At 40.7% G+C, this 20,562-nt stretch overlaps 1 protein-coding gene and 1 long non-coding RNA gene across 3 annotated transcripts in view; both read right to left on the bottom strand.

The window, feature by feature from the left end:
* XPR1 (xenotropic and polytropic retrovirus receptor 1) overlaps window positions 1-20,562 on the bottom strand; it is a 227,981-nt gene that overhangs the window by 162,276 nt on the left and 45,143 nt on the right. The gene's annotated exons all lie outside the window — the stretch shown is intronic.
* LOC122455615 lies at window positions 4,586-18,204 on the bottom strand. Its single transcript, XR_006273937.1, has 4 exons — window positions 17,815-18,204; window positions 16,664-16,666; window positions 14,617-14,639; window positions 4,586-4,596 (listed from the first exon to the last, which is right to left on the bottom strand). It is a non-coding gene; the product is annotated as an uncharacterized LOC122455615 (long non-coding RNA).

Genomic DNA, 20,562 nt, shown 5'->3' with positions numbered 1-20,562 from the left:
CCCCTCATCCATAGAGCCAGTTATCTCATCACAGAAGGCAATTAGGTTCGTCAGGCATGACTTGCCCTTGGTGAATCCATGCTGACTGTTCCTGATCACTTTCCTTTCATCAAAGGACTTCAAAATTGATTCCTTGAGGACCTGCTCCATGATTTTTCCAGGGACTGAGGTGAGGCTGACTGCCCTGTAGTTCCCCAGATTCTCTTCCTCCCTTTTTTAAAGATGGGCACTACATTAGCCTTTTTCTAATCATCTGGGACCTTGCCCGATCACCATGAGTTTTCAAAGATAATGGCCAATGGATCTGCAATCACATCCACCAACTCCTTTAACACCCTCGGATGCAGCACATCCGGCCCCGTGGACTTGTGCTCGGCCAGCTTTTCTAAATAGTCCTGAACCACTTTCTCCACAGGGGGCTGGTCACCTCCTCCCCATACTGTGCTGCCCAGTGCAATAGTCTGGGAGCTGACCTTGTTCGTGAAAACAGAGGCACAAAAAGCATTGAATACATTAGCTTTTTCCACATCCTCTGTCACTAGGTTGCCTCCCCCATTCCGTAAGGGGCCCACACTTTCCCTGACCACCTTCTTGTTGCCAACATACCTGTAGAAATCCTTCTTGTTACTCTTATCATCCCTTGCTAGTTGCAACTTCCTTAAGGATAAACTGCTGAAACAGGCTGAGATTTACAGTATGCGTTCAATCAAGAGCCTGAAGTAGTCATAGGAGTTTATCATTTTACCTCCACAATGTATGTTCAATTATATGGGATATTATATACATTACAAACTGGATGCTGAGAGAAACTTCAATCCTTATCTTGAAGCATTTTCTAAGCTTATTACCATGCTTTTTCGGTACTGTACACAGGTTATAGGTAAAGCCTTGTATGCTCTGTTGCATGTGCCAAAGAACTGTATTCTAGAATTTAGGGTCAACTTTTATTTTAAAAACATATATGTTTCTATATCTTCTAGTTCTGAAGCTAACCTTAAAAACATGAACCAAGTGTTAATCAATGCAGTGATGCCTGCCTGAGTCTTAAGAGCCTGAAACAGTCCCTGTGACACAGGACCCACACACCATTCCACTCAGTCAGGGCCTAGTGAACTCTGCAGAAATCATCATTTAGGCACAGAACATTTTGTTTTCTTTCTCTCTGTCCTGCTGGGACCTGTCTGCTTTGCACCCTAGGCTTTCCCACCAGGGGGAATTAGATTCCTGTGCATGTTTCCCTGCAGTGTCCCATGAAGCCAAGCTGCAAGGTATCAGAGATCTAGAGCTGGGTGTCCAGCTTCCAGTCAGGATGCACAGGGAACCAGAAATGCAGGTTGGTGAACTGGGCTACCTAGGGAACAGCACATCAGCCAAGGTCCACAAAAATGAACTGCTATGGCTTACAAGCTCCCTCTTCCCTGGGACACATGGATACTCCGAGCCAGGTCACTTTCGACAATGTCACAAGGAGCCAAGCCACCTGGGGAGCAGGGTAAAAAATCCTATCCTTAAAAACTGATCAAATGTACATCAATGGGTATTTTCAGCCATTAACCATTGTGTTTGTATAAGTGAGGGAAGAGAATGAAGAATATTTCATGTAATAAATTAATAGTGCCATAGATTTTAGATGTTGCTATGGAATTTGGTCCCATTGTGCAGCAGATTACATGGGGGCCTGGTTATAGGTAGGAAAATCTATCCAGAAGGAACAGAAATCTTTACTCTGTTTTGTTCTTTGCTTTAGATAAGATTGTACTAAAATATTCTCAGGCAGGGTCAGAAGTTGTTTAGTGTAGTACACTGACACATGCTAGCTTTCTGACTGCACATCTTTGTCTTTTGTGGGCAACCATATGCTCCTTGATAAGGGTCTCACTTAAGAGTATATCCTTTGATATGATCTACCAGAATTGCCAGGCCCATGTGCAAGACATTTTTTAGATGATTACTTGAGCTCAGTTGTAACCTCAGTACCACAGTTGGGCAATGAAAGAACAATTACAAAAATGCCAGTATATTTCAATCAAATTGCTACCTTCACTAGGACAAGATGGGTTCTAAAATTCAGTTAAACAATTTGTGTCACATAATTTATGTCCCAATTCAAGCTAAATGAATCAAGGTGAAAAAAAGCTCTGATGCAGAACCCATTTGGAACCCTCAATAACTTTAGAAGATCAAAGGAAAAAGGGATTTCTAATGCTGCATTCTTTCCCCCAAGATGTGTCAGCTAGGCTGCCAGTGAGCCAATGACAAACAGGACCCTTCCCTGCAGCCACTCCAAATCTTATACCTGAAAGAACTCTGTTCAAAAAGTCATTTTAAAGACATTAAAATTTCTGCTGTAACAAGACATTCATGCCTGCACTGAGCAAACAATACATTGTTCACATGCCTTGTTCTAGTTAAGCCTTGTTTTTTCATACATATCCTTCACTTAAAAACAGTTGAAACAGGTGTGATTGAAAAGAGGAGGACTTCAGAAAGATGCTGATTAAAAGCCACATCCTCAACAAAACTGGAAGCTCAGTAGAATTCAGTGATCAGTTAACTGTTTGGCTGGAGTTAAGAGGCTGCAGTGTGATAACCTCTGAAAGCTTAATACAATAGCAAACAACTTAAAATTTTGCCAAATGAATTTCTTTATCAGATGGTTTAAGATATTTGCTAGAAAGGATAGCAAATGAAGTGCATTTCTTGGACAGTTTTTTTTTCCCCCCCAGGGATGAATAGGCTTCTTAATTGAATAGTTTTTCACTCCCTGTGACAGAACTTACACCATTTCTTATCGGTACTACTGCTCTACCTCCATAATTCACAGGGAGATAAGAGCAAGATAGCTAAAGGACAGACAAAATGCAAGCACGAAATCATCATTCCAATCTACCCAAACTCATTACCACATTCTTCAGCGTTGTGGAATTCAATGTATAATACCATAAAAAACTATTCTTATATAACTGTGCTGAGTGAACTACAATTATCTGATCAATGCTTTTGTACCATTTCTCAGAGGCATTTATTCCATTATTCACTCCCAAACAAGTAGTGCTGTAGAACTAGTGCATATAGCCCCTTGGGAGGAGCATGTGACAAACTTTTCTGCTAACTCAAAAAGGGTTGACTGGCTATTAGAAATATACAGCTAGCCCTCTGCTGGAAGCATGGCTAGGATCCTTCAAGAAAAGGAGTACTTGTGGCACCTTAGAGACTAACAAATTTATTTGAGCAAATATGCTCAAATAAATGTGTTAGTCTCTAAGGTGCCACAAGTACTCCTTTTCTTTTTGCAAATACAGACTAACACGGCTGCTACTCTGAAACCTAGGATCCTTCAGACAGTTTGGATTTCTTAGTGCCATGGGATTTTCTCCTTGAATTCAACATTGCTGCGGAGGACAACATAATAAGCCATAAATTTAGCACTCTATCCTATCAGCCCATTTAATTTTTATCTGTAGGGTTATAATGGAGCTGCTCTATCCACTGGTACTGTACCTAGGCAAAGGACCTGTGATATAAAGTAGAATTACATACTGGTGCATATGTCAATCAAGAAGTCTAAGTATTTGCACAACAAAGGTATTCTTCCAGTTCCCCTTTCCACACAATCTTTGTTAGCTGCAGTATTGTACATGATTTGAAGGCACAGCTAGAGTATTCTCATTTTACTACATTAAACTGTTATCCATTGCCCTTTAGAGTTGCTGGAATAGTATTAAAACAGTCATGCTAGTTTGAAACCATTAACAGAAGAAATAATGACACATTACATGACTCTTCAAAGCAAACAAGACCATGTTACTGTATGCCATCTCAGCTGGCTCAAATTCCAAAAGAGAGACATTCACAGATTCTTTCCAGACTTCATTTTTATTAATGAGGATTTTTAATGCTTCTGGCATTGCTACCCTGAAAAACAACTTTTTAAAAGTGAGATGAAAATGAACAAGTTGGTAAAGAATTTGGAGGCTTATTAAAGGACATGAAAACAAGTTTGCATCTCAAATTTAAAGGCTGAACTGTCAGCTTGCAAATCATATTTGCCAATAAAGTAATATTTCTTTTATAGGTGCCTTAGTAAAATTATAACATGAGGACATGATATTTCTCAACTTTGTTTTTAAATCTCCTCTCCCATTCCTCAAAGCAACCATGAATTAAATTTGTACTTCAGCTCAGAAATTTTCATTCTCAGTTCAGTGCTTGCTCTGTGCTGGCAAAGTCACCAAAAAAAGTAAGAAAATCTATCTGAATTTAGCACAAAAAATTTTCTTCTAGTGGGAGAATCCACAGATCCATTACAATGGGTTTTATTCCTGCTCAAAGCGCCTTGGTGACAGGAATCTTTCCACACAAAGATGGACTACAAGCCGTCAGGAACAGTATCCCCGATAATGTCACGGCTAACCTGGTGGCTGAACTTTGTGACTTTCTCCTCACCCATAACTATTTCACATTTGGGGACAATGTATACCTTCAAATCAGTGGCACTGCGATGGGTACCCGCATGGCCCCACAATATGCCAACATTTTTATGGCTGACTTAGAACAACGCTTCCTCAGCTCTCGTCTCCTAACGCCACTACTCTACTTGCGCTACATTGATGACATCTTCATCATCTGGACCCATGGAAAAGAAGCCCTTGAGAAATTCCACCATGATTTCAACAAGTTCCATCCCACCATCAACCTCAGCCTGGACCAGTCCACACAAAAGAGATCCACTTCCTGGACACTATGGTGCTAATACCCGATGGTCACATAAACACCACCCTATATCGGAAACCTACTGACCGCTATTCCTACCTACATGCCTCTAGCTTTCATCCAGATCATACCACACGATCCATTGTCTACAGCCAAGCTCTACGATATAACCGCATTTGCTCTAACCCCTCAGACAGAGACAAACACCTACAAGATCTCTATCATGCATTCCTACAACTACAATACCCACCTGCTGAAGTGAAGAAACAGACTGACAGAGCCAGAAGAGTACCCAGAAGTCACCTACTACAGGACAGGCCCAACAAAGAAAATAACAGAACGCCACTAGCCATCCCCTTCAGCCCCCAACTAAAACCTCTCCAACGCATCATCAAGGATCTACAACCTATCCTGAAGGACGACCCATCACTCTCACAGATCGTGGGAGACAGGCCAGTCCTTGCTTACAGACAGCACCCCAACCTGAAGCAAATACTCACCAGCAACCACACACCACACAACAGAACCACTAACCCAGGAACCTATCCTTGCAACAAAGCCCGTTGCCAACTCTGTCCACATGTCTATTCAGGGGACACCATCATAGGGCCTAATCACATCAGCCACACTATCAGAGGCTCGTTCACCTGCGCATCTACCAATGTGATATATGCCATCATGTGCCAGCTATGCCCCTCTGCCATGTACATTGGTCAAACTGGACAGTCTCTACGTAAAAGAATGAATGGACACAAATCAGACGTCAAGAATTATAACATTCAAAAACCAGTCGGAGAACACTTCAATCTCTCTGGTCACTCGATTACAGACCTGAGGCTATCCTTCAACAAAAAAGCTTCAGAAACAGACTCCAACGAGAGACTGCTGAATTGGAATTAATTTGCAAACTGGATACAATTAACTTAGGCTTGAATAGAGACTGAGAGGTTTCAGAGTAGCAGCCGTGTTAGTCTGTATTGGCAAAAAAGAAGAGTACTTGTGGCACCTTAGAGACAAATAAATTTGAGCATAAGCTTTCATGAGCTACAGCTCACTTCATCGGATGCATTCGGTGGAAAATACAGTGTGGAGATTTATATACACATACAGAGAACATGAAACAAATTGTAAGCATGCATACCATTCAATGCCTGGATTATACAAGATAAGCACAAACAAGCTACAACAATAAAATACAGTGTGACCATGACATCTCAAAAGTATTGCAACTCAAAGTAATAATTTACTTTAATTTTGGTTATGGGGATAAGCCAGTCTGGTACAGCTCTATTACAAAAATTATAATTATATAATTGGTAGAGGCCAACAACAGTAATAGCTGTGTCAAAATTGAAGGTTATAAGAAATAGTGTGCTTGGGGCTCTTCACAATTAGTGGATCCCAACAGCCATGTTTAAATATTCTACACCCATTGCTGCTTGTACAGACTTTTATTCCTGCACAATTGCATTTTAGAAGTGTAATTCAATGAATTATATATTGGAAAAATTTAGTATCCTTCTTGGTAGTTCTGTTACCACCGAAACAGAAGTCAGAATACCAGAATGGTACAAGGATACAATGATGTGGCCCCAAGATGGTACAATGATGTCTCAGAATACTGTGGCAACTGCATAACAAATCTTACAACCATTACTGAAACAACTGGAAGGGTAGGACAATTAACAGGATACAGATTAGAAAGAGCTGAAATGCCACAGAAATACAAACTGACTGCTCCTTTATTGACCACAGACAATGAGGAGCCAAGACAATTGGAGGGTAACATTTATATCCTTACAAATGATGGTGCACAATATCCAAGGCCTTGCTCAGGCTCTACCCTGCTGCTGCATCCGTCTGGTGTCAAAATCCTCTGGAAGCTGTGGGAATTCCTGTGGTGTAGCCCTAAGAACCTAAAACTCAAGAATGAGAATCTTGGTGGAAAGTATATTTGGGTAAGATGGATGCCAAAAACATAGTATTGGCTTCCTAAGCCACAATAAGCTGGCTCAATTAGACGCCTGAATATTATCTTTTTCTTGTATTTTCTATTCACACTGGAACTGTATAGGTGAAGAGTTGAGATTGTCAATTTCTTTGTTAATTTCCAAGGCATTTTTGCCAACTTGTGGCCATTATCCCAGTATTTAAGCAGGCATGGACTTCGAAAACGTAACGTCACTCAAATTTACAGTAAGAATATCTACTGAGATTACAGTTCTGTCCATGGCAAGAACATGAGGCCTGCTGCAATAAACCCTGTAACATGGTAATCCAAGTATTTTATTTCTGACAATATTTACTGTAATTAAACAGGAACTAAATATAGAGACGATTCACTGTGCTCTACCAATTAAGTGCATCAAAATTACTAGTTGGGATAATTAGATAGACAAACTGGGCAGCTAAAGTTTTGAAGTTGGCACCAGGAGGAACATGATAACATAATATGCAGTAAGTGGTATACACAAAGATAAGGAACATCCCAGCCCAGAAAAAAGCCAACTATACAGTAAATGTCAGCAATGATGTATGCTATGCTTTACTAACTTAATCTGGAATTTCAGTAACTACTTCTCAGAACCAAGTGAAGGTGTTTTTGCACCGGCTGGCTGGAACAACCCCAGCTGTGCTGGCCGATCCCAGCCCCGGACCCGTGGGAGCAACCCCAGCTCCTCTCCCTTTCAAATTATATTGTTTAATCTGTTAACCAATCATTTAAACAGTTAACTTTTTAAATAATATTTACATCCCTAGTCACCAGGGCCTGATGAAATACATTCTAGAATATTCAAGGAGCTGATAGAGGAGATTTGAGCCATTAGCAATTAGCTTTGAAAAGTCATGGAAGACAGGAGAGAATCGAGATGACCAGAAAAGGGCAAATATAGTGCCAATGTATAAAAAAAGAGAAATAAAAAGACAACCTGGGGAATTACAGACCCAGTCAGCTTAACTTCAGTACCCAGAAAGATAATAAAGCAAATAATTAAGCAATCAATTTACAAACACCTAGAAAATAAAAGGTGACAAGTAACAGCATGGTTTCGTCAAGAACAAATCATGTCAAAGCAACACAACAGCTTTCTTTGACAGGGTAACAAGCCTTGTGGATAGGAGGGAAGCGGTAGATGTGGCATATCTTAACTTTAGTAAGGCTTTTGATACTGTCTCGCATGACCTTCTCATAACAAGCAAGGGAAATACAACATAGATGGAGCTACTATAAGGTGGATGCATAACTGGCTGAAAAACCATTCCCACAGAGTAGTTATCAGTGGTTCACAGGAAAGCTGGAAGGGCGTAACAAGTGAGGTATGGCAGGGATCAGTTCTGGGTCTGGTTCTGTTCAAAATCTTCATCAATGATTTAGATAATAGCATAGAGAGAGTACACTTATGAAATCTGTGGACAATACAAAGCTGGGAGAGGTTGCAAATGCTTTGGAGGACAGGATTAAAATTCAAAAGGAACTGGACAAACTGGAGAAATGATCTGAAGTAAACAGATGAAATTCAGTAAGGACAAATGCAAAGTACTCCACTTAGGAAGGAATAATCAGCTGCACACATACAAAATGAGAAAGGACTGCCTAGTGTGAATAAATTGAACAACTATCTTGTCAAGCTTAGAAGTATTGCAACTGTTAGGCCTCAAACCTCCGTTTACTTCAAAATGTAAGCCTTGCAAAAACAAAAGTTTAAGCTTGTGGCTTGTGGTCAGGATGTGCTGCTACCAGATAACAATTTATGCTGACTCCTATGTACTTATCAACCCCAAATTATCCACATTCAAAATCTAATTGGCTACCGAAAATAAATAGGCCTCAATTATACAAACTACTAACAATTGGACATAAAAAATTAAATTTGATACAACTAGGGCAACCACATAAACAATGTGGCCCACCCTGATTGGTTGGTCTGTTCTAAAACACGGCCCTCAGATCAGATAAAAAGAACAAAGGCACGGGACTGCGTGTGTGTTTTCAGTACCCACACCGCCGGAACCGAAGGGATGTGCACTTCTCGACTGTCTGTACCTGGCCAGCGTGGAAAGCGGCCGACTGAAGGGTAACGTATTTTTGGACGAATGCAGGGTAAGTCTATGGAGTAAAGAAGTCGGGTCACTTGAGCCGAATTGATTATAGCTGTATCAATACCGTAGCATGAAATCAGTAGTAGGTGGCTGATGCATAATAGCTTTGCATGTATTTGTGCTGGTCTTTTAAGTGGTCTGAGCGATGCATTTGGTGCCATCGTTCATCAGCTTTATGTTGCTTTTGAAATAGTATGTCACCAGGAATATAGAGCTAGTGAATAGCAGCTTTACTTATGCTTGTTTTTGGGGATTTTATTGTAACCTGCCAGGACCAGCAAATGTAGAATCACTGTTCAGGAACTTGCAAATGGTCCACAATATTACATGTACTTGCGCTTCTCTTCAATATAATCTGCCGTTTGTATTAATCCTTAGTCAGTGCTGGTCTTTGGTTTTCCTTTTCTTGTTTTGTTTATGCTGTTATTATAGTTGAAAATCATTAAAAGCCTTTCTTGAGGAATAATTAGTAGTTCTTACTTATTTTATACAGACACCACTTAACCTCATTACATCTGTATTAGGTGGTGGGAAGTAGCGAACACCCGGGGGTGAAATATGGCCCCGAGGCGTGCCTCCTCCTTCCTTTTTCTCTTCACCTAGGATGGAGTACTGCAGAAAGGGATATGGAGATCATAGATCACAAGCTAAATACGAGTCAACAGTATAACATCGTTGCAAAAAAAGCAAAACATCATTTTGGGATATATTAGCAGGAGTGTTGTAAGCAAGAAATGAGAAAGTAATTCTCCCGCTTTACTGATTAGACATCAACTGGAGAACAGTAACTCCTCACTTAACGTCAGCCCGGTTAACATTGTTTCATTATTACGTCGCTGATCTATCAGAGAACATGCTCATTTAAAGTTGCTCAATGCTCCCTTATAACATTGTTTGGCAGCTGCCTGCTTTGTCCACTGTTTGCATGAAGAGCTGCCCGTTGGAGCTAGCTGGTGGGGGCTTGGAACCAGGGTGGGCCAGCAGGCCCCCTATCAGTTTGCCATGCAGCAGCCGCCCAGCTGGTGTGAGAGGCAAGGCCAGATGGCTATAGAAAAGTAGTGGGAGATAGATATATTAGCTCCAGGCTAAACAAATCCCTGGTACAAGGATAAGTGAAATAGCAGCTGCTCCAGGTCAATTAAGACACCTGGGGCCAATTAAGAACTTTCCAGAAGGCAGGGAGAAGGCTAGGTTGATTGGGACACCTGAAGCCAATCAGGGGCTGGCTGAAACTAGTTAAAAGCCTCTCAGTTAGTCAGGTGCGTGTGCATGTCAGGAGCTGTGGGAGGAAGTTGCACTGTTGGAGAAACTCAGCAGTACACACCATATCAGGCACAAGGAAGGAAGGAAGCCAGCCCTGACGTAAGGGTGAAGTGGAGCCTGAGGAAGTGAGGGCTGCTGTGGAGGAAGTAGTCCAGGGAATTGTACATGTCATGTTTCTAAAAGGTCAGCTACCATAGCTAATACTATTAGGGTCCCTGGGCTGGAGCTTGGAGTAGAGAGTGGGCCTGGGCCCCCCCCCATCTTTGCCCCCGATTAATCACCGAGACTGGGAAACAGACTGTGGAAGGAAGGATAACTTCTCCTCATCTCCCTCGCTGGCTTATGATGAAAATGGCACAATAGACTGTGACCCTTGTCTCAAGAGAGAAGGGTTACATGGAGGGTCACAGTGAGTCTCCAAGGCTAGCCAGGAAACACAAGATCCACAGAGGCAAGGACAGAGCTTTGTCACACCGGCTATCAATTGTTGGGCCGTTCAGGTGTGTGTGTCCCCCCCCCACCCCCACCCCTACTGCCGTATGCTGCTCCTTCCCTCTGCCTTGGAGCTGCTCCTCGGAACCTCCTGCTTGCTGTGCAGGGGGTGTGGGAGAAGAGGGATGCTGATGTCTGGGTGCCCCACCCCACGCTTCTGTATCCTATCTCCACAAAGCAGAGAGAGACATGAAAGGGCTCAGGATGGAGAGAGCTTGGCGGCAGCAGCTGCTGTCTCATCTTGCTGAGCTACTTAAAAAGGTAGTGTACTAGAGTGAGCTCAACATACTTAAAAGGGGCAATGCGCCGCCCCCCCCCCCCACACACACACAACCAGCCCTCCCCCAGCACTTTGGAAAGTGGAGGGAGTGGTGCGCTCCAGTGGGATAGCATGGGTTCATCATCACGTTCCATTTCCACAGGGAATGTTTGCAGCCACTGCCATGTATCTATTGTGTCTCCTCCCTCCATTAGGGCAGCCTTGTAGAGTGTGAGGCTACATTAACAACGTTAACCCTTGAGGGCTTAGCCAAGTACTAGTTCATCATTTAGCAGCAAGGCATGCCCTGGGAAATATCCCACCCTCTGACTCCACCACCTCACCAAGCCTCAATCATCATTGCTGTGTACAGTATTAAATTGTGTGTTTAAAACTTATACTGTGTGTTTGTGTGCATGTATATACAGAGAGAGAGAGAGAGAGAGAGAGAGAGCGCGAGCGTGCACGAGCGCCACATTTCAGGAAAGATGTGGACAAACTGGAGAAATTCAGAGAAGAGCCACAAAAATTATTCCAGATCTATAAAATATGACCTATGAGAAAAGACTGAAAAAATGGGTTTCTTTATAGTCTGGAGAAGACAAGACAGAGGGGACATGATAATAGTTTTCAAGCACATAAGAGACCGTTATAAAAAAGAGGGAGAAAAACCGTTCTCTAACCTCTGAGGATAAGACAAGAAGTAATCAGCTTAAATTGCAGCAAGGGTAGTTTAGGTTGGACAATAGGAAAAATTTCCCATCAGGGTGGTTAGGCACTGGAATAAATTGTCTAGGTAGGCTATGGAATCTCCATTATCTAACCTGCTCTTAAAAATCTCCAGTCTAGATAACTCTTAGTCCTGCCATGAGTACAGGGGACAGGACTAAATGAACTCTCGAGGTCCCTTCCAATCCTACAATTCATGATTTCATAGAATCATAGACTTTAAGGTCAGAAGGGACCATTATGATAGTCTAGTCTGACCTCCTGCACAACGCAGGCCACAGAATCTCATCCACCCACTCCTGTAACAAACCCCTGACCTATGTCTGAGCTACTGAAGTCCTCAAATCATGGTTTAAAAAGACTTCAAGGTGCAAAGAATCCTCCAGCAAGTGACCCCTGCTGCACGCTGCAGAGAAAGGTGAAAACCCCTTAGGGCCTCTGCCAATCTGCCCTGGAGGAAAATTCCTTTCCAACCCCAAATATGGTGATCAGCTAAACCCTGAGCATGTGGGCAAGACTCACCAGCCAGAGACCCAGGAAAAAATTCTCTGTAGTAACTCAGATCCAACCAAATTCTAACCAAATTACATAGCCACTATCCCCATTATTTCCTTCAACTATTCTTGCCTGTCCATCTTCTTCCATGAAGTCCCCTTTACCTATAACTCCTATTCATACTTCCAACATCTTCTCCAAGTAACTCTTTAAATCCTACTTTTCAAGAAAGGCTTATGATTCTCTATTAACTATCAATTAGGTCTGTCAATTAATCAGTTAACGCATATGATTAACTCAAAAAAGTAATCGCAATTAAAAAAATTTATTCGTGATTAATCAGTTTTAGTTACACTGTTAAATAGACTACCAATTGAAATTAAATATTTTTGGATGTTTCTCTACATCTTCAAATACATTAATCTCAATCACAACACAATACAAAGTGTATACTGCTCACTACATTATTTTTGATCACCACTTTTACAGTGCAAATATTTGTAAACAAAATCCATAGTATTTTTCAGTTCCCCATACAAGTACTGTATTGCATTTTCACAACAAAGAGATTGCACCTTACAAACGTAGATTTTTTTGTTACATAACTTCACCCAAAAACAAAACGCAAAACTTTAGGGGAGGGGTTCTCAAACTTTGTTTATTTACCAATATAATCACATCCATGATAGCCCCTTACCTAATCCATTTTCAACTCAACTATCAGGATTCCAACAAGGCCAGTCAGGGCCCAGGGTCAGAGCAGGGTCAAATCTGAGGCTAGCAGTAGCACAGCAGTGCAAAGTCAGGTCCAGGCCAGGGTCGATACCAAGGGTCAGAGTCGAGTCAGGTTTCAGAGTTAGAGTCCAAAAGCCGAAGTCCAAATCAAGCTGAGGTAAAGCCAGGAATTGAAGAGCAAGGAGCATTAACAGTCAAGGAAGCTACAGAAGACCCACGATATTGTTTGGACAGTTCCTAGAATACCATTTGGGTTTATATAGGGCAGGGATCCAATCAGGAGCCATGGGGCTGCTGTCCATCAAACCCTTGAGATGGAACTTCCCATGGTCTGTGTTCACAACGGGTCATGAAAAGTGGAGCGCAAGCTGGTTACAGCTGCCACTGGGTGGCAGCCTGGAGATGTCAGCTGCCTGGTAACTCTACAGGCCTAGGTTTTAGACCTGTGGGGCCTTACTCCACTCTACCGAAATGCTTATAGGAAAAAAAAATGGTGCATGTATATATACGTACACACAATGCAAAAAATGGCAACCATCTTCAGAAAGCAGGCTGGCTTTGCTCCCATTGGGAACAATGAGAAGTGAAGGCCATTAATCCTATAAGAACATTTTCAGATGTAGCCAGTGCAAGAAATTTCAGCCATTTTTAATTGTATAGAAGTTTGAAGAGTCTTATTCCCTTAAGACTACTTGAAACAAAAAAATTTGGTCTGACTCAAGTCCTTTAAAAACTTGCACCCTATTTTTTAAAGTTAAAATTAACCAACCAATTTACTTGTAAATTCTTGGAAAAATTCTATACTCCAAAAATAAATGCTGTAATTTTGGGAAGGATACAATAATGTATTCTAATGTAACGGAGGGGTTGAATCCCTGCTTTAAATGTAAAACACAACTCAACCCTAATTATACAACTATGACTGGTGCTTCCATAATACACATATAATTTTAATATTATGTACGACTTTTCCTTTTATAAAAAGAGCACTCACAGTATAGGATAGGTATATGAACTAAGTCAGAACCAGTGTGTTTCAATTGGAGAGCAAAGCAAGAACAAATTGGGGATTCTGGGTACTGTTAAAACACCAATGCTGTTACTGGAGGTTATCTTTTTCCATTTTCCAGTACATTCATCACAACAATTACAGAGTTATTACTGAATTTTATCACCATCCAAAGCCTTTTAGGTAACTCAAGATTCTATGCAAGCTAATTCGAAAAGCTATGCATAATTGTTATTAGGGCTGTCGATTAATTGCAGTTAACTCACGGGATTAACTCAAAAAAATTAATCACACTGTTAAACAATAGAATACCTACTGAAATGTATTAAACATTTTTGATGTTTTTCTACATTTTCAAATATATCAATCAGTTACAACACAATAAAGTGTACAACGCTCACTATTTTTACTATTTTTGCAGTGCAAATATTTGTATTTTTCAGTTCACCACATACAAGTACTGTGGTGCAATCTCTGTTGTGAAAGCGCAACTTACAAATGTAGTTTTGTTACATAACTGCACTCAAAAACAAAACAGTGTAAAATTTTAGAGCTTACAAGTCCCCTCCGTCCTACTTCTTTGTTCAGCCAATCGCTAAGAGAAACAAGTTTATTTACTTTTACAGAAGATAATGCTGCCAACATCTTAATTACCAACATCACCTGAAAGTGAGAACAGGTATTTGCATGGCACTGTTGTACTCAGCATTGCAAGATATTTACATGCCAGATGCGCTAAAGATTCATTCTCTTCTTCATGCTTCGGCCATCGTTCCAAAGCACATGCTTCCATGCTGATGCTCGATTTAAAAAACAAAACAAAAAAAAACAAAAAAAAAAAAACTTAAATTTGTGACTGAACTCCTTGGGGGAGAATTGTATGTTCCCTGCTCTGTTTTACCCACATTCTGCCATATATTTCATATTATAGCTATCTCAGATGACCCAGTATATGGTGTTCGTTTTAAGAACACTTTCACTGCATATTTGACAAAAATGCAAAGATACCAATGTGAAATTTCTAAAGATAGCTACAGCACTTGACCCAAGGTTTAAGAATCTGAAGTGCCTTCCAAAATCTGAGAGGAATGACGTGGGGAGCATGCTTTCAGGAGTCTTAAAAGAGCAACACTCTGATGTGGAAACTACAGAACCCAAACCACCAAAAAAGAAAAATCAACCTTCTGCTGGTGACATATGACTCAGATAATGAAAATGAACATGTATCGGTCTGTATTGCTTTGGATTTTTATCAAGCAGAACCGTCATCAGAATGGACGCATGTCCTCTGGAATGGTGATTGAAACATCAAGAGACATGCAAATCTTTTTACTCATTGGCATGTAAATATCTTGACACCAGCTAAACAATGCCATGAGAAGGCCTGTTCTCACTTTCAGGTGACATTGTAAACAAGACGCAAGCAGCATTATCTTCTGCAAATGTAAACAAACTTGTCTGAGCCATTGGCTGAACAAGAAGGAGGACTGATTGTATTTGTAGGCTCTAAAGTTTTACGTTGTTTTATTTTTGAATGTGGGGGGGTTTTGTATATAATTCTACATTTGTCAGTTCAACTTTCATGATAGAGATTGTGCCACAGTACTTGTATTAGGTGAATTGAAAAATACTATTTCTTTTGTTTTTTACAGTGCAAATATTTGTAATAAAAAGTAAATATGATTTCAGTTACACACAATACAAAGTGTACAGTGCTCACTTTATATTTGAAAATGTAGAAAATATCCAAAGATATTTAAATAAATGGTATACTATTTTAACAGCCCGATTAGTTTTTTTTAATCGCTTGACAAACCTAATTATTACGCATTTTACTAGGACACTTTTGCAAATCTTAAGTATTTCCAAAACTATCTAGGATTGCTAAATGTCTTCAAAAAGTGGAAGCAATTAGCTAACTTTCAGGACAATAGACTATATGCTGCTGCTCTGACAAACTCTAAGGCTATATCTACATTACAACTTATGTCAATATAACTTGTGTCATTCAGGGGTGTGAATAAGCCACCCTTCGGAGCTACACAAGTTACACAACATAACTATCGGTGTAGACAGTGCTATGTCAGCAGGAGAGCTTCTCCTGCCAACATAGCCACTGGCATTCGTAGGGGGTAGATTAATTGTGTTGACAGGAGAGTTCTCCCATTGACATAGAGCAGCTACACTAGAGATCGTACAGTGGCGCAGCTGCACTGCTGTAAGCTCTCTAGTGTAGACATAGCCTTAATGAATCACTAGTGATTCACTCTAAATGATTATTCTTTCTGCCTTTAGACTGGTCTTCCAAGAAGCCATCAATTTATAAATTTAGTTTCTCTATTCATCTTGATATGATCCAGGGTCCATGAGAGAAAAGTAAACACCAGTTTCATAATTTATAAGGAAAACACTTGTTTATCTGCTTTGAGGATAATAGTGGCCACTACAGAAAACTATAGACTTACTTGCATACATTTCTGCAAGATGGCCCAGTCGTGTTTTTGTTTTGTTTTGTTTTTTGTTACACACACACACACACACACACACACACACACACACACACACACACTGATTAGTAACTCTCCACTAAAGCCTTGCTCCACAATGATCTGTGCTATGCCTCCCTCATTTTCTCCCTTGTACTTGCAGAAGAACATGTTAATTTGCAATACTGGACTTCAACCAGCTACACACAAAGATTTAAGATACAAGAATCCATCACTTAAGGGAAGCAAGAAACTGCCATACAGATGCCATGAGGAAGAAAGGTAATAAAAGAATTTCATACTATTATTATGTTAGCGCCTCAATTTCACTATCCTATACAATGAATAGCTGTCATCCAGGCTAAGAAAATTCACGAAAACAACCTCAATACAGACTGTTTGGTTAATCAGAGCTTTGATTCTTTGATTCTCCTGTGCTTAAGTGTTTCTATCTTTTAGAATGAGTCACCGTAACTAAGGCTAAGATTGCGTCATGGATATTTTTAGTAAAAGTCACGGACAGATCACAGGCAATAAAGAAAAATTCATGTGACCTGTTCGACTTACTAAAAATATCCATGATAAAATGGTAAGGGGTTGGGCAACTGTGGGGGCTCAGAGCTCCAGGGTCCCCCTGGCTGCCTGCCACGGCGACCATGGGAGCTTAGTGGGGCCCACTGCCTAAGGTGGCAGGGATACCTCAGAGTTCCTTGCTGCTGTGGGAGGTGGCAGGACCCTGCAGCTCCCAGCCACCGGGGCTGAAGTCAAGGAGATCTTTGGAAGTCACGGATTCCATGACTTCCACGACCTCTGTGACAAAATCATAGCCTTAATCAAAGTATGCATGTGCTCTGTGAAGCAGTTCTGGCCCATGGTTCACATCAGGTTAGCAGAGGAATGCATGCCCAGGTCAAAATCCAGTCCAACCTTGCGCAATTCAGATCCTGGGATGCTACACAAATTGCCCAATTATAAGAGCTCTTATATAATCAGTCACAAGAGTTGCTGCAAGTGAACAATGCTAGAAACTCTTGGAAAGGGGAAGATTACAGTGGTGGAAATTTAAGGTAAATGGTTCGTGGGAAGAGTGGAAAGCAGTAGAAAGGCATTTGGAGAGGTCAGCTACCAAGGAAAAGAAACAAAACAGGACTGGAAACACAAAGAACGTATCTACTGGAGATAGTGCTGGTCACACAGAAGTGCTACATCCTGAGAAAGAGTTGCAGTTTCTAAAAAGTGGCAGAAGTATTAGAGAAGGGCTAAGTCACCTTACCTAAAGTAGCATAAAATAAAAGATACCGCAAAAAAAGACTTAAACAAAACTCAGTTTTAAAAACTTTAGTTTTAAAATTCTGTAACTTGTGTGCAACTGCTGGATGATTGTTCCCATTTGACAACTTTCTGATATTGAGCTTTGCTTCCCTAACCCGTGCCTCATACGATTGCCCACAATCAATCTGCTCCAGGTTCACCTTCACGGACAACACTTTATGGGGGCTGACACCTCCACTATTCTTAAAAAAAAAACCCACTAGGCTACATATTTTCTCAATCCTTATACTATAGCACTCTACATAATTTTACATTACAAATCACTATCTTTGCATGCCAATGATATTAAGGACTTAAGATTGTCCTTTTGGGTACAGTTCAGGATGAACCACACATTTTCCTGTGCGCCATGCTTACCAGCTACTTTTCTTATTGAATAATTCTGGAAGATTTCATTAACCTTCATTTTTTTGCATAAATGCCAATTAAATGAGAAGGCTTTAGCCTTAAATACATGTTTGCCTTAAATGGATTGCTTCACTAAGGAGTAATGATGGAATTAAAAGTCAATTCCTCAGGAAGGAGGAGGAATATGACTGGAAAGTCTGACCAAAACTATTACTGATTTGTTTTTAACTAGAGCTGCAACATAGTTTGCTGCAAAAATCCAGAGCGGTGGAGCTACTGTGTCCAGATGGGGCTCTTTAAAAAGGGGAGCACTCTCTTTTCCAAACCTCATTTCCCCTCACCAACACCTTGCTAACCCACTGGACAGAGAACTCTAACCCATGTAACGGGTTGCCCCCCTTCAAGATGCCACCTGATATGCTGAGATACTGCTGAGCCAGCCTAGGCACCCTTTACACCCATCTTTCTGAGCCAGGCTATTAAGCCTCCTCCAGCAGACACACAGGCAGGGCGACACCCAATTGCAGAACAACACAGACACTCAGATCAGCTCTGGAAAGACTCAGCTTAACTGCCTTGCCCCATCACTCAAGTGTCCACCTTCCTTGGAGTGCAGACCCAAAAGGTATATTATGAAATTGCCTCCTCCCTCAATGTGGAGGAAGGCATGCACAGTCTGTTAAACCCCCCACCCCATGACTTGCACAAACTGGGTTATATTATAAATAAGAAATATGTTTATTAATTACAAAAGGTGAATTTTAAGTGAACATAAGAGATAAAAAGAGAACAAAGCAGATTGAGCAAATAAAAAAAATATGCAAGCTAGGCTCAATATAGTTAACAGGTTACAAAATGTAATTTCTTACCCTAAATATTATTTTAGACACATTGCAAAGTTTCTGTAGCTTAGAGTTCCAGCTCTATTTCTTTTCAGACTGGACCTCGGTCTCATTCTGGACTCTTCCATTGCCTTCCCTTCAGGTGTCTTTAGCAGTCTTTCTTCTTGGGCAGACAGGCCATGGAGACGAGCCCCGTTTGCCTTCCTCCCCACCCTTACAGAAGGCGGGAATCCTTCGTTTCCCAAACTTGATCCCCCTCCCCGTTAGTGGAAAGTTACAAGAAGTCCAAGATAATGTTTAGTACCAGGTGACAAGACCACCTGACGTAGTAGTGTCCCAGTTACGTCCCAGGATGCCTCCCAGGAGGGAAAGATTAGTATCTTCACAGTCTTGTTGTTCTTTCCTAATGGCCCATCGTCTGGTGGGTGTCTTCCCAATACATACCCAGTTGTAATTGTTACATAGTGCATATTCCTAACTTTAGATACTGAAACGCTACATGCATACAAATTGAATAATCACATTCAGTAAATCAGAACCTTTCCAACGATGTCTTACATGAGCCATCTTGCATAAAGTGCAGCTCAGTTATGTCAATATCCATATCATTAGCATATTTTCATAAAGAATGTGGAGTGTAACATCACACCCAGTATCAACTGTTTCTATTTTAAAAATCACAAGTGAGGCAGTTGTATGGATAGTATAAGAAGGGAGGTTGTGCTGCTGTCACCTACTCTACCCGGATACTGATCAATCATCAGTGTACACCTGCAGGTTGGAGAATGATGCTTGACACTCCTTTTCATCACCTCCTTGTCTGAAGCATTCCTATGTAATAATGAAAAGGTGTTTTCCCTACTGCAGGGACACTTGTAAGGTTATAATCATGGAATTTATGAATAAAGGAGACTCAACGAAAAAAAGTTTAGATAACACTAACTAACATCCCTGAAACTTTCTCAGCTCTGTGGCTGACATCTGCCAATAATTACTGCAGAAGTGATTATAACTGTCACTTCAAACAATAAGCCAGTGGTCTGGATTATGAAATTTACAGTTATTTAAACTCTAATGGAGACTACAATTTAGAATAAATGAAAACAAAAGAACATGGTTAAGCTTCAAAATGCATATACATTGAAATATTTAGCACATGCAGGTACACAGGTTTTCACTAGAAATACCCCAAATGTCCACATTTCATTACCTGAAACACATTTTAAGGTGCATCAGTAATAACCACCTACATGTTTCAAACTAATGCATCATCTTATTTCATTATCTGGATTCCCCATACAGTAACATAACAGCTGTTGATACTGTGCTGTTCAAATACTTAGTGTTTCAAAGAGTTGTGATTTCAACACAGTTTCCTTGCTAATCAAGCTGTTTCAATTCCTGTTTTTCCTGTTCTAATGAAGCAGTGTAAAGATATACTGAAACATATAGGCATGCAAACTTCAAGGTAACTAAATTCATGGAAACTGAAAGAGAAGCAAAAAGCTGTAGAGTTCCAATCCCTGAATTAGATGCTGACTCTGAAAACAGTTTAGTGATAATCTTTCACTATTCAAAGGTTGGACCACACTGACTCAATAGCAATTACTAATACAAAATTAGTGAACTAAAACTCCTGAATACACAAGATCCTGTGATGGAAGTCTGGTGTGAAAGAATGGGCCATCTGTCTCCTACAGATTTATCAGGGTCATTTAGAACATGACTAATTCTTTGCTCAGAACCACATACTTCTGT

Source organism: Dermochelys coriacea, chromosome 8 (genome assembly GCF_009764565.3).
Source record: "Dermochelys coriacea isolate rDerCor1 chromosome 8, rDerCor1.pri.v4, whole genome shotgun sequence".
NCBI lineage: Eukaryota > Metazoa > Chordata > Testudines > Dermochelyidae > Dermochelys > Dermochelys coriacea.
This window is presented reverse-complemented; position numbering and strand designations above follow the sequence as displayed.